At 39.6% G+C, this 16027-nt stretch overlaps 1 protein-coding gene across 5 annotated transcripts in view; it reads right to left on the minus strand.

The window, feature by feature from the left end:
- The window catches only part of LOC131678803 (leucine-rich repeats and immunoglobulin-like domains protein 3), a 570421-nt gene extending 555266 nt beyond the window's left edge, over window positions 1-15155 (minus strand). For 2 of the 5 annotated variants that reach the window (XR_009303737.1, XM_058959135.1), the window contains exon 1: window positions 13490-15150. The gene's annotated coding sequence lies outside the window, so the exon portion shown is untranslated. Of the gene's footprint in view, window positions 1-13489 lie in introns of all 5 variants that reach the window. The other 3 variants (XM_058959133.1, XM_058959131.1, XM_058959134.1) reach the window with 3 other exon arrangements.
- Between the last annotated feature and the right edge of the window lie 872 nt (window positions 15156-16027).

The following is a 16027-nucleotide window of genomic DNA, read 5'->3' on the forward strand; positions in this document are numbered from 1 at the left end:
TTCTTTATTTCTAAGTGTATAGACTTGGGTGCAACGCCCAACTCCTACTTAGCAGAAGGCAAAGGACTCTTCACATTTCCTATCGATCATGTTCATATGAGCCTGCCTAGTCCTAGTTTTCCGTTCTAAGTTTATAACTGATTCGCTCTAGAATGCCTATCCGTCTTTCAAATTCATTGCTTTCGTTTCTCTTACACAGAAAAAAAAATATTTTGTTATTTTAAGTTTATTTTCATGCACATATTTGGAGCATGAATATAAATATAAAATTAAGGTCCACCACAAATATACACGACTTGTGGTGCTTTCTCCAACGAATTTTATTATAATTTTACACGTGGATTGAAAATTACAGTTTCTTCAAACGGATAACCAATGCAATTCGATGTATTTTTACTCGAATACTGCTGTAAAATACATTACATGTAATATTACACGATTGAAAGTGTAAAATTGTATGCTGTTTGATGCTTTAATTGCTTTTAACGTAATTTTCAATCACATTTTTGATTCAATCTTTGTATGTTTACATTCGTATTGATTTACATGTCGTTTAAATTTCATTATTTTTTGGTGTGTAGTCTTAAATTTGCCGAAAATAGCCAACAAAATCGATACAGTAGAACCTTGCGGCAATTGAAACATAGTAACATAATCCACATTCGCGCGTTAATGGCACAAAACCTGTAGCTAAATTAGTTATGGAATTTTCATATCGACTTCGTCTCATCAGAATCCGACACTAACTTAATGCTGTCACTAAGTTAGTGTCGGATTGTGTTGAGACAAAGTCGAAACACAAATTCCATAACTTAGCTATTGATCGGTAGTTCTATATTTTCACTCCAAAATCTCGTTATTCCGAAAACCAGTTCTTTCAAGAACATTCGAACAGCTAACTGCAACAATCTCAAACCGGCACCATAACACGGCATTCCAAACATGGTGTTGATTTCCCTTCCTCCCAGTGCTATGTGATCCCACAGAGAAAACCTATCAATACGACTGAATAGGAAAATCTGCTGCTTCGACTGGAACCGGTACCAATTGTCTTGGTACCTGTTCCACACTCTTCCCCTTCCACCGACTCACTAGCAGCTCCCCAGTCCATTCCCTGAGCGAGCAGCGCTTCAGTCGGTTTCTGGGTCAACGTGTTACTTAACCGGGCTGGCTGATTCGACTGACTGACTGATCGTGATCGGGAGCGGGAGACTAGGAACTAGGAAACAAAAAACCTGGAGAAAAAACTAACCACATTTTACCGGTGGCGCCAGACACCACAGTGTGCCAACAAACAACGGGGTGCAACCTAATTAACATAGACTCTAACGGTTGCCGACGATTTGTTGGCGGCGACGATATCTTGAAGAGGGAAACCCCTGAAAATCGATGTGAAGATGTCAATGGACGATTGAAAGCCCCTGCAAACGTTATCATCTGACTGTCGATTCGATCGGTTCCCCCGGGACGAACGAAAGAAAGCAATTCTGTCAGTACCCGAAACGGTTTCTCACGGTGAATCTGCAGCGGTCTAAGGAGAAGCCAGAATTGGCATCAATCCGAAGCATCATTCAGAAACGCCGAAGAAGGTCCATTAAAAATAAGCGGTAAATGCTGTAAGCGATTAAGCAAAGAAATTTATTCCGTGCAGGTATGCAAATGATGAGTGTAAACAGCAGACACCGAATACCTCCACCGTGACGAGCGGGGGGGGGGGATGTGGCTGTGAGGAGTGGCTCGCCTAAAATCGATGAATTTTCTGAGCTTCTTACTCCCCCTCCCCCAAAAAAACACACAGGCAGACACACAAAAATACCGGCAGACACACCGATTCAGCGTGAAGCTGCAAGACGAAAAGTAAATCCGCAAGATTTGTGTAGGAACTGAACGGGGTGAACGATCGATCAAGAAAGTGGTATCCACGGTGACGCAGATTTTTTTTTGTGTGAATCTGCGTCGCGGTACGACAGGAATGTGATTGAATCATTTTACCTTTCGGAGGTGGAGGGACGGACGGACGGACGGACAGTACTTTTTGGGCGGGGTGTCATGGGAAGCAAAGCGACCCCCGCCCTGAACCCGGACTGCAGTGATTGGCGTGATGAATTTAGCCCTCATGTAGGTCAACGGTGATTGATGACGGAGCAAATTGCTGCTGGTGTAATTTGCAATTGAATGGGGATGGGAATGATAATGCGGTTCGAAGGCTTGCAGTAAATCAGAAAGTTGTAACATTTTTTTTTCGATGAAACTATATTCAAACTGGAAATTGACCTTCGTTTTGATGTATGCTAGTTGGACTCAAATTGTGAGAATTGTTACAAAAAAGTATGACTTTCATTTGCTGAGTTCGAATAATATCCCAACAACTAGTACCCTTGAACAATATGTACTGCAGTTTTGAATTAGCTCACGAAGATTAATGCACCACTTTGTGATCAGAAACCGCTGTTGATAATAAATGAGTTCATGAGTCTACGCGTGAGTGCGCGAATGTTAATTTTTGTCCGTCGGTCGCATATTTTAATGGATGCATGGTGGATTTATGGTAACCTCAATGGAAAAATAATCAACTCGGTTACACCAGTTACCAAATGCAAGGGTTGTTAATGATCCGGAACAGTCACGTGGTCACACTATGTGGTGGCGTTTTCGGGTACCCATAAGCTACATAAACACCTAATTATGGTACTAATGATGGCGTAGATGACGAGATGGATAGTTTAGCCATAGAATTTTCATTGTGGTGAGGCATTGAAAATATTAATTACGTTAGAGTAGAAAATACTGCACTCTTCTGGGACTTCAATTACTGACTCCTTGAATTCTCCATTGCAGCAAATAGTCACAACTAGCTGCGAATTATGTAGTGATACATACAAATAATCACTTTGCTCAAACCAAGTTTACCTTCTACAATTCGATTTTTCTTAGTAACTCTGTTGAAGATCGAAATTTGAGTATGTATACCAATAAAAATCGAATTGCAGACGGCTGATTAGCAACGAACCGAATATAGGGAACGCGACCCAATAATGTATCGGCTAATATTCTAAATCGTCGATATCATTCGTAGTGAGCTGTTTAGAGCGAACGGAGCTACTCTTCAAAGGGCTGTACAATACCGAGTAAGAAATAGTTGCAAGCTGTGCACGGCTGGTGGATTTCGATCTAATTAGTTTGTGTCGTTCCGTGCTGCTAGTAGCGGCTGATATTTTTGTTACTGATGTTTGGCAAGTCTCACACACAACGAAAAAATGAAACACACGACTGAAGCTGGTTTGTGATTACTTCGCACTAATTTCATGTATCGAGTTGCAAACCTTGAACGGAAAGAATTGTGCTTTTAGTCGAATGCTGCTATTCCAGCTTGTTCAGTGCCATCTTTTCGGGAGACTGCCTATCGACACTGGCAGAAAAGACGACTATTAGGCCGCCTACGTGGACTGACTGCGGGGGGCGCTGAAATTTTGATCTGCTCTATAGAAGAAGATAATTTACACTAAATTATTCACTATGCTACATTTCTCTGTTTGGAAAAGGGAGAACAAAGAAGAAAATTAATCTAAAACACATTTGTGCGCCAAAGGATAAAGCCCATAACTAAATGGAATTTGTGTTTCGACTTCGTCTCATCATAATCCAACACACACAACCAACACCAAAACCGACGCCAGTTTAATCCTGGTTTATATTTGGTGTCGGATTCGAAACGAAAAAATCCATAAATAAGCAAATTAAACAGATCCTACACTAAAGGCGTCAGAAGACAAATACTACGAAAGTGTCAATCTCATTCAGATTTAATTAGAATAAATTGTGTTATTCTTGAATATAATGTGGATAAAATAATAGATAACGATCGTGTTTGAGTAGCACGACATAGAAGTTTCCACTGAAAAACTTCATTTGCAAAAATATGCCAAAAATTATCCCAAACTTTACTGCTCTTTTTTAGTTTCCATAGAATAAGACAGATATGAAATAATGCACAGTAAAGCAGGCCGCCTTGAAACTGTAGAAAAAATCCTGTTGTAAGCTTGATCAAGTATCTTCGAGGAGACAGTCTCATGCCGTTTCGTGAGAATTGAAGTGTCTTCGGTACCGGTATATTTCACGAAATATCTCAAAATTGCCGGTGTCCAACATAGGACCAACCAGTCTTACACTAATCTCTGCTGACAATGTCACTTAGGATTTTTAGCGTTTCTGGAAGCGCTAGAAACTCCTTGCTTAATCTCAAATTTCTAAGACTAGGAGCTGTTTGTGTCAACGCTTCCTCGAACTGTCTGGCGTACTCTCAATATAAAACTTTTAGATTTTACATGGCGATGATTCTATGTGGGGCATGGTAATATATTCTGTGGACTCTCCCCATAATAAGCACACTTCTCAGCAGTCTCTATACAAGACTCTTATTGCTACAATGGCACTTTTGCTTATATCTATATGACCAAAGCATGAGGCGTGGTACAAACAGCCAAACAGGCAGACGAACCTTGTTAGAGAAAATGTAATTAGTTAAAGCAGTTCCACCAAAGATCACCGGCAACGAGTCTAAGGGACACACAATTTTATCCCGTCCAGTGCTACCGTCATTTAAAATCCTCGTTTACTAAAACCAAAGATCTTTAAAACAACCAATTTTGTGCTTCAACCAATCCACTCACGATAAACTCGAATCATTGACAACACCGTCGATCTCAACTCTGTAAGCAAGTATGTAAACGCGATAGTCCTTTATAAATAACTTGTTGCCAGTAGCGTCATTTGCTTGTTTTAGACAGGATATCGCAATTTTGGACGAAATTTCGAGATATCAGCTGCATGTTTCTGAGTCCAAATCTTTAGAATATTAGTGGATTATCTTGGACCATGAAGAAGCTCAGACTCAGGAAAATCAATTTATGAGTGGCCCTAGAGGAGGAAAAGTGAAAACTTCTATAATATGAAGAAAGAAACAGAAATTACTGGAAACATAATAAATTGAAAGACGAGTCCTGGGCTAGTAATGAAATGCATGCATCTTTTCTCGATGTATAGCTGACTAATTTCTTAGCAACTGGTACAAAAAATATGTGCGAGCCTTTATCAGTAACGTATCAAAAAAGAGAGAGATAGATGGGTTATATTTGAAATATAATCAAAAAGTCATTACGGCACTTGGATTTATGATTCCAATCTAATGCTACGCACCACAGTGGTGCGAAATCTCAAATCTATTTACAGCATTTACCGAGATCACCATTCAGTTTCAACGCCTCTGTCATTTATTCACTTCTTAGTTAAATGAAGTTTCACACAGAATTTCGAATGCCTTTCGTTAAGAAAAATAAAATTCCTTCACCAAAAAGGCATTCATTAGTCACATGAGGAGGAATGGAAGGCTAAAGTGGCCATCTTTATATTTTCGAACATATGTGATCAGCGTATTGAATATACCATATCTAAAAGTATGCCGGATATATATTTCGATACATTTGAGACACTCTGGTTTGGAATTTCGACCAATATTTTGGTCCTTAAGTAATATTTATGGTTCCCAACACGAGCAGCTACTAGTATTCAACGACGGTTTCGCTAGAGTTTCTGAACGGGGCACCTTGAAGAGATTCTTTCTGGCCTTTACAACGAAGATTAGGAGAGCAAATGTTCCTCATTTTTCTATCGCTTCTAGGTAAGCAGAACATGTTTCCTCCTGGGGGTCATCGGAGTCACTGTCGTAAGTAGACAACATAGTTAGTATAGATATTCGTAGTGAGCGGTGCGGTAGCTCTTTTTAGCATTTCTGCGAAAGATCGCTTAGAGCGTCTCTGAACGAAACACTTCAGTTTCGTTCAGCTTCTCTGACAGTAGAGACACTATTCGGCATCTCCTGGTAGGAATCATCTACATTTCTCACAACGAACCTTATTGCTACAATGGGTGGCTGTGTATCTCGTATCTGTGTATCGCGAGCAGACAGATGAACCTTGTCAAAGGAGGAAAGAGTTAGGTAGAGCAGACTCGGTGAAGGCCACCCGCTAAGAGTCTGAATTGACATTGGTCCTTTTCCCGCCAGCTGTGACTAATGCTGAACACAATCGTTTGCAGTCCAGTAGCTTCACTGGCTGAAGCAACCAACCCCGCTTTTCGACAGATCTGCACAATTCTCGAATCGGACACGACACCATCTATTGCGACCTGGTTTGCCGACACGCAGATTTTATACTAATTCGTTAACCCATTATGTCCTAGCGTATGAAATTTCATACGCAAAAACAACACATTTCTGGATCATACTTGTTATACAATAAAGGCGTTTTCAAACTTCTGGTCTTCTGTGAACGTTAATTAATACCATATAGTTTATAATGTGTATGCTCAATAATCTTTTTTATAAATTTCCATTGTGTTTTCAAACGTCAAAGTTGGACAAAATTTAAACAAAAATATGAACAATACATATTATTTATTTTCTCTTCTAAATCACTAATTCTTGTTTCGGATTGTGAACGAAAGGCCATGAGAGGTGTGAAAGATGTGGTTCAGTGCGAAAAAATGGAAGAAATTGGTGAAACAATTGCGAAAATTCTGCTGGTAGTTCAAGTTATGAAATTTCATACGCTAGGCTGAACCGATATCTTTTTTCCTAAGGAAAAATTATCTCCTCTTTAGGACCGGGAGGGGATTCACAACTTTCTCGCTGATTTTAACGTTGAATCAGTGCATTAAAAGCTAACAAATGCTTAATACGTTGCAAAGCATACCTGGTTCCACCCAGAATATTTTTTATGTAAATTGTCGTGAGAAAATGTTCTTTATCTTAAAATAATTACAAAGTTTGAGGGAAAAATAGTTTAATGCAACGAAGCAATCATGAGACGAAACGGCACGAGAGAGGAGAGAAGTGTTAAAATCATTCAAAAAAGCTGCTAAACGAATGATCTCGCAAGATTGAAGATATTATTCGATTTTATGCTGAATATAAAGATTTTACTGTGATGATTTTTTGATACCCATCAGCCCAGCGTATGAAATTTCATACGTTAGTTTTTTTCGCAACAAAACGTTCCAAAGTGGTTATTTTATTTTTCCCATACTTAATTCGGCATAATATGAGGGCTCACGAAGTATTTTACAAATTACCAAAAGTTTTAACATATCTGGGTTATAATGGGTTAAAATACCGCATCCAGCAATATCATTTGCCTGTTTCGAACTATTTATCAGCACCTTTAGCATAGTAAATCTTGCACTGTTTCTGTCACGGCTGTTAGGACTCTTGGAATCTAAAAAAGATTTAACATTTATTGTCTTTGACCCGGAAAAAAAATTACAAAGGTCACCGTTGATGAACATGGATAGGATATAGCTTCAACCAAGGAGTCGAATTTTGGTGGTACGAAAGACAACCCTGCCCTTTTCAAACTAATGTAATCTGTGTGGATCACATGTTTATTTTTATGGTTACATGCGACTAAAGTCAAAATTTGAAAAATTATTTCAAAAGTTGATGAAAATTACACTTCTGAAATTTCGGTCGTTTGAAACCATAATGTTTTTTTATTTAATCTACACATAGTACACATTTTTCAAAAGGACCTCTAACTGTAAGTCTGTTTCATCGATCGGATGCTTATACGTTATATTGACAAATATCTGTAAAGAGTATCATAGATATGTTTCACAAAAGAATCTCACTCCTTTTGTTAGAGTCGAAAATGGACATTGTTTTCGAGTTCAGCGACGCAAATTTGATAGATAACATCTTTTTCTTAGCTTCACGTAATTACCCCAAAATTTGTAAACCAGTAATATCGGTTATATACGGAGAGACACAAGAGAAACATAATGCCAAAAACTCCAAGACGACCTTCACAGTAGATTAGCAAGATTTGCACTATACTTTATAGTTTTACACTGCACAGACTGGGAGAACGTCTAAAAAGTCCGAGAGTCACCGTGCGAATGTTTTTTTTGGATTACTGTGGTAGTTCCTTAAACAAGTTTGGTACTTTTTTATTATCCTTGTTCATAATTTTGTATCAACTATATGAACTAGAAAAGCCGCCAGTTAAATGATGTTCCCGATTTCAGAAGCTTAGTCGCGATTTTCGAGAATTAATTTTACGTTCGTGTGATATTTTATTCATGAGTTCACTATCGAAATTTTCTGATAGAGTAATGTGGTTTATGTATAAGATTTCGGGATCTTAGTCAATATTTTCGTAAGTATCGTGCACGTTATCGTGATATTTTATTGTTGATATTACCATGGAATTTGGCACCCGGAGTAATGTGACTCATGTTCATGATATCAACAATTTTATCATGATAATAGAAATTTCTCTTCACGTTATTGTGATAAGCTATTTTTAGTATACTACCGCAATTTTTGCACGGACCATCAAGCTATTTCACTACCAAGGGGGGTATCTAGAGGATTGTGACAAAATGCTACGATGAAGGAGGGGTGTTAAAAATCACTGAAAAATGCTGCTTATGGATGTAGCCTTATGTCAGTCTGACATGCAGTTAGCACAGAAATAAATTCTTTTACCACAAATTTCCTGTTGAAGCACTGATCGTACGTTGCACAGAACAGCGAAGATGTCCGTTTGGAACACATCCACCTTTACCAAGCGTATGCGATTGCCCTGCTATCATTTCACGACAATAAACACCATAACCGGCTAGACTGTCCAACAAATAAAAAAAATTGAACACTCATCAATAAAAAATGAGAATTATTTCAATACGTTTCTATAATTAAAGTAAAGGGCGTAATTTTTTTCTCGCCAAGAGAGTTGCTTTCTGGATTCCTTAGAAATGGGTGGCATGTTTCTTTTCGCTCTGGTGCTATCAGTTCAATCGAAGATGACTCGGCGAGCGTGTTGTACGGTTTTACGAAACGCATGGTTATCGTGGAAAAGGTTTACGGTAAATCACTTTCGAGACGAAAACGTGCCCGTGAGTACAGTTTACCGGATCCTGGCATCCCTGAGCGTGGAGCGGAAGGCCGATAATGACGAAGAAGAAGAAGGAAGCGTTGAAAAAGCTGTTCGATAACAATGACGGATATCACTGCTCCCATCCCTTGATTCATCGAACCCTTACGGATTGGAGGACAGCATCTGTCGGAAGAAGACTCGGTCCACCGAGTACACGGACGAGCAGATAGCGATCGTGAAATCGCTGTGCCGGTGGATGACGAAGAACTACCGCGGGACGTCGTTCGTGCTAGACGACGAAGCTTACTTTCCGCTCTTGAAAAGCCACATTCTAGGAAATGACAGCCGTACAATTCGTAGTTGCTACTCCGTTGTTATGGAGACTGTGTATACCTTTGCATCTACACGTTTGCCACGGGAAGGAGTTTTTGTTAGTAGGATGGGTTAAAGAGCTACAAAAATCTCGATTCACCTAGTGATTTATGAAACTCTCAGTAATTTTATTATGTTTTTATTGCTCTGGGCAGCCGGCTGCCGAGAATTTAGTATAGATTTATCATTTATTGAATTAATTTTTAAATGCTCGGTTTGTAAAAAAGCAACTTCAGCTGCGGTCAGCCGACAGTCAGGAGTTTTGCATATATTTAATTGAATCAAACGGCAGGTGAAAGATTGTTTATACCTTACACCTTCATTCCGGCGAAACACGGCATTCCAAAACAATACAGCATAATGAAAAGCGATTACTTTTTGTGTCGCGGGAAATTTGTGGATATACCTATGTAATTATTTATTGTGTAAATTTTTTTATATAATTATTAATGATAATTATGTATTCGCTTCTTTCTCCGCGGATAATTGATTCTGATATTCGCGCGCGTTGTTGTGCTATCTGAGGCACATTTTAAATGGTATAAAATAAGCCCTACAGAAATACCTCAAACGATTAACTTTGTACGTCGGATATGCAATCGATGTTATGTGCGCGGTTTTTCTTTTACGCAAGATTGAAAACAATAACAACAAAAAGAAACTAACTTGTCACTTTTTGCGTCAATAATCAAGTTACAATATTTTTATACTATTATTAACGTGGCAGTAATACAGTGCATGTACAACTCCAAAGCATGTGCAAGTACTCAAAACAATAAGAACAATTAATATTATTTATTGATGATTTGATGAACAAAAAGTAAACCAAAGATTATGACAATAAAACATTTATTCTTCGTGCCGATATGACTGTCAAAAGCTTGAAACTGATTTTGAATTCTTCTTGCAAATAGTCAATACTCAAACCTCATACATAATTAAAAAATCATCATTCACTCAAATAAGACCATGCGTATTGCCCACGCACATTAAACACCCAGTGGATTAGTCTCTTAGTTGATCAAATAAAGAAAATTAGTTTGCTCAGTCTAAAAAAATATCAGTTCGTTTGGGATCAACCGGCGGTTACATGTTCCCTTACAATGCCATCAAATAAAAGAACATTTAAAATTACATACCATAAAATGTGCGCAATTGAGAATATAACGAAATGAAGAGTGCTTAATTATTTACATTAAAATAAAATCGGGAAATTTAGTTGCATAACCGAGGTGGTTCATTTTTAAAGATAGCACGGCTGATGAATCACTTTATAAAAATAAGTTATAGTTATAGTTTGCCGGTTGTCACGGTAAAGATAGATACGTCTACCTTTATCAAGGACACATGTTAGTGAACTCGGGTGATTCGTAGTTATTCTGCCTAAGCTCGACCCTCATTAACAGAAGGCAAAAATTAAGCCCGTACGATATTAAGCCTGTTCTAATGACCCTGCCACTTCTAGTTTTCCGATCTGTTTACTTCACATCCTTGCTCTCACTTGAGTACTATGGCTCTAAGTTTCATAACTTTCCCTACCCAGTAATCTCTAGCTAATTGAATGTCGTTAAAACCAAGGTATAACTTTCAAAGCTTTGATTCAAAAACCGTATTTAAAAAAAAGCAAACTTTCAAGTAGAAAATTTTTTGAATTGGCCTAAGATAAAGCTGTCGAATTTTGCAAAAAAAATTGTGTGGCAAGCGGTCTGTAGCTGTGTTAAAATAAGGCAGATTTTTAATTAAATCTGAAAGTCACTTTTGGAGGCATTCGTCGATGTAGATTTGTCGATAGACGGATAAATCTACATCGACGAATACCTCCAAAAGTGATTTCTTGAGGTCTCATGAAGGTCTGACACTAGCTTTGTACTTCTTTTGCTTTCCTGAACAAAGTTAAATATTTGAACACCCCAAAACTTCACTCTGTCAGAAAATATAGGGCTACCGGAAGCTGAAACTTCGTAAAATCGCACTCCTGGACCTTTCTTCAAAATCAGCCAGTGCAGTGCTCTGCGTCACTTTCGAGTTTGAACCGCACATATGGTAGTCTTTGCCAGTACAGTGAAGACCCGATTCTATCAACGCACGACTTTATCAGCCCCCGATTTTGTCTACCCCCGATTTTATCAGCTTTTTGACTCGATTTTGTCAGCTTCATATGAAAATTGATAGTTGGTAGTTTGATGGGCTCTAGCCGACGAACCAAATTTAATTCGAGCAAATCATTTAAGCATATTTTTCTTATCTAAGAGATTCAAATATGGCAAAAAAATATTTAAATTTTGCGCTGTCAGACCCCCTTAAGGGAAATTTAAACTAAATAATCAGAAAAAGTTTTGAGGCTATATCTAGGGACTAAAGAAGAATATTTTAAAACTTCGGTTTCTTAAAAAGAAAGAAAAATATATAACCCGATTTTGTCAAAGTAAAATATATGGCCCCCGTTTTATCAGCCATAGCTAGGTAGTCGGACAGGATCTCTCCACGGCAATCTACGGAGCGCGAAACGTAAAAAGCGTCGCTGCACACTTTCGATTCTTTCAACGCCATTATTATAGTTCGGGCTCCACACTTCAGGGCAATATTCTAGAATTGATCGGGATAAAGAGCAGTACAGCGATTTGAGACTATAAACATCCGTAAAGTTTTTTGGCTATCCTGAATATGCATCCCAGTGCTCGAGACGCTTTACCAATTGCATAGGATACTTGTTGTTTAAACGTAAGTTGAGAATCTAGAATCACTTCCAGATCCTTCACGTGACTGACACGTTCGATTTCTGTCTCTAGTAGACGGTAGTTAAAATAAATCGAATCCTTTTTCCGTGAAAAAGTTATTACCGAGCACTTCTTCGGGTTTACATACATGCAGTTCGTATTGCACCAATCAGCAAATACTAGAAAGCTGCTGTTGGAGAACTCTGCAATATACTGCGACACTTGTGATACAGAGAATTTCTCGGTCATAATAGTCACGAGTGTTGAACTAACATTCCTTCCCATCTCAAAATAGACCTGCATGGACACGGCCATCTACGTTATTGATCATACTATATTCCTAGTCTCTTTGGGTTGCACGTTGAGTATTATGTACTACTTCCAAGTATCATACAATTGGTTCAATAGGCAATTTCAACAGGCCTTGATCAATCACGGGAAACTCACTAAGCTAAGCTAAGCTTAATGGTTGAACATCGAACAGTTTGCTATTCTGAAATTTTCCAGATGAGCATACATACATCTGTCTGAGCAGTAACCAAATAATTATTGGGAAATACTCAAAAACATTTGCATACAGCTTCCACGACAGTCGTAGTTTGTTGTACATATCAAGTACCTTAAAAGTCAAAAGAATTAAAGTAATTCGCTATCCGCAGATTACTGATGTTTTGAGTGATTATTTTAAAACAAAATCTTTTTTAAGTCCTTTATCTAGTTTCTCACGTAAGATTATGCAAAAAGTGAAATTTTTGTGTTAAAACCTGAAACATATTACAAAATATGGTTCGCATCAATTTTAGCGGTTTTTTTTAAATTGTGTGCGAAAATAAGTTACAACCAAAAAAATTTAACTCGACAACCGGCACGGTCTGACAGTCAAACAGCCCTGTGCCTCATTCGTGGTCCTTCAACTTGCGAACCTTCCGAGGCACTAATTCGTCCAAAAACTCCACCCAAAGTTAGGACCTCCGAAGCTCTCACGTGCAACATCTCCCATAATAACGTCGCACCAACACCATTTCAACTTAATCCTACTTTCTCCGGGAGCAAGATGAGTGTAGTCCTGCCTGGCCCCGACTCTTTCCTCTCTAAGAATCTCTCAGGTTTAATCGGCTCAACAGCCCATTAGCGGGGCGGTGAAGTGGCAGGAAATTCCTACCCCGTACTACCGATCTACTAAGCTAACTCGCATTGTGCAAAATAACCCTTTCGATCTGGGTCGACCGAAATCAGCCTGACCCGATCCACAGCCAGTTGACCGGCTTTCATTTTATTTTATTTTATATTTTTATTTTTGACGCTTCCCATCCGTAACACCTTGCCGCTGATTGCAAGATGACCGAAAAGTCGTAATTATCAACCGCCGACCGCCAACAGTCAGTCAGTCAGTCAGCACTGGGTCGAAAGATGGGAGATGCAATAATAGTAATTAACGATGAAAGAAACACTAGATAACACATACACCTCAATTCCTTCGGCTATCGGGCTTCAGGTTCAGCAAATGATCCAGATCCAGATCCGTCCACTGTGTGCACAATTTTGGACAACTTCCACGTTTCACTGTGTATTAACTTCACTGGGAATCCTCACACGTTGTTTTCCAATTAACTGTTAACTTGTTTTATCCCTCTGTAGTTCACTTTTTTCCACTCGTATGTTTTATCATATCAATTACTTCGCGGGGGCTTCGCACAAGATACTTTCGTTCGTCCGGACTGCAGTTGTATGTTTTAGTCGCACTCTATTTCACCCCATATACGGATCTATTATGCTTGTGCTCCACACACTCTAAGGGGAACGAAGTGGGTCAGCTCCCAGCAGAAGAAACGCCATCAGCTAGCATGGGATGCATAAACTCACAACTTGGTTAATTCATGCGAACGCATCTTGGAAACAATTTCTCGAATTATTTCATTATCCACCGGTCGGTCATTCACTAATTTGGCACAATTTCCCTTAACTGGGCACGATAATTTCCTCGTCCGTTTCGGGCCAAAATTTTTTAAATCCCCATCTCCAATCGTTCGATCAATTTTCTTGATGCGCTGCTATCAAAAGCCCCTCTCGGTATTGGTTCTGGGTCAAAAGTTTGCACAATCCCTTCTCCTTTCTTTTTTTTTTCTTTTCGAGAGGAAAACTCCCCAAAATTAGCACTGATGGATTAAATCATTAAAATATGTACAAAATTGCACCGATTACGAATTCGGCTCGGCGGGCTTACGTTTACGGCCCACGGCGCGTGATTCACGACCTGCAACGGCGCAAAAATCTAACGGCACTTCCTTCGCTCATAAGCACACTTTTTTCTTCCGCGCAACGCCCAACTACCAACGTGTTGTACCCCTTCACTCTGTGTGCATTAAGTGTTAAGAATCGTTGCAACTCTCGTCGATGAACATTAGTCGAAGATAACAATCAAGCCAAGAAAAACTGCTAGATCTCTACAGTTTAATCACACTCTCAAACATCCACCAGATAGATCCGGCTTCCAGTCCGACGAAACCCAACAAAATACCTAAACGAAACTCGAACCAAAACAGACACACTAATTGGAACTGATCCCGTTTATTCAAACCACACTGTTCCCAACAGCAGAATGTTCCAATATTCGCGCGCGAGGATCCACAAACTCCGGAGCGCCAACGTTTCGCGATGATGACAACGATGCGTCAGATTCAAGCGTTCACAGGTGACTAACGCGATCTGCTTTACGGCAACTGGCTGCAACTGGTCGCGGAATGCGCGTACTACAATAACTCCAATGCGCCTCCGGCAGCCCCGCCGCCATAAGAAGTGCCCACCGAAGAAGAAAGCAAGCAAAAGGAACGACGTTGAAAAACCACTCTTTTCAGCGGCCCGATCGCGCCCGCACTCTCTAGCCTACCAGCAGATCTCCACCGATCTAGTCTGCGGGGTGTGTGGAACGTGAGTTCCTAGCGTGTTCTACATAATCTCCTAGCAAAACCACTTGGACTCTCAGCTTAGCTCTATTGGTTACAGACCGACCGACCGACCGTTTTCTACCAGCCCGAAGTTACGGAGTGCCGCTCGATACACAAGTTTCTGGCTTGGCGTAAGATTTACGTTTGAACCGTGCACGCCAGCCGTAATTCGCTCGGTACGGTCGGTTGGTATCGTTTGGGCTAATGCTATCTATGCCGGAGCATATACAGATCTCCAGCGGCAGCCGTACCAAACCAACAGCAGCAGCAGCAGTAGTAGTAGCATTTTTGTTGTGAATGCGCTTCGTATCCGCCGCCTGTCTTCTGCCTCCCCCCCCATCCGTGGAAAGGCGGGCGACCCGGTCGGTTGCCGCGCTAGGTACCGTAAGCTTTGAGAACCGTTGGGGTGTTTATGCTTTTTTTACTCTCGTTGTGTCGCTCTCAGACTGCTCCGTCAGGCTCCCGCGAGAGTTTCACTGTGCCAACATGTTTGTTTACGATGAGCTGCGCTCCCATCGGTTTGCTGGTATTGGTGCCGAGGGCTGATATTAAAATAGGCAAGTGTTTTTAAATAACTGTTGTTTTACTCACTTTGCTTTGAATGTTGTGTGAGAGCGGCGGTGTGTCCCGATTGTGGAAGGTTGTAAAAACATTTAATCGATGCCTCAAGTTGATTGTTTTGTGTTGGAAATTCGTTTTTCGAAAATGTGGGATAAGCAAACAAATGATTGTTTTTTCTATTGAATTGCATTGGCTTCTGTATGTAGTTCATTAGCAGTATATAATCGATTAAGCGCAAAAATATTTAGTCATGAGCAGAGGATTCCTAGCTTTTCAGTATTGATTTTGATTTCGGATTACCCTTCAATCGGTACTCAAAAAGCTTCTAAAACTTACTAGAACTTTCAATCAAACCATTTTGTCTAATTAGCAATTCTATGAAAACTCATAAATCAATTGGAACCAGCCTCGATTCCCACCGTATGTCAATTAGTTGCACTTTTCATTAAAAAGATCACTCTTGTTTATAGGAATCAGGAATCAGAAACCGCAATGAATG

This window comes from Topomyia yanbarensis, chromosome 2 (assembly GCF_030247195.1).
Source record: "Topomyia yanbarensis strain Yona2022 chromosome 2, ASM3024719v1, whole genome shotgun sequence".
Classification (NCBI taxonomy): domain Eukaryota; kingdom Metazoa; phylum Arthropoda; class Insecta; order Diptera; family Culicidae; genus Topomyia; species Topomyia yanbarensis.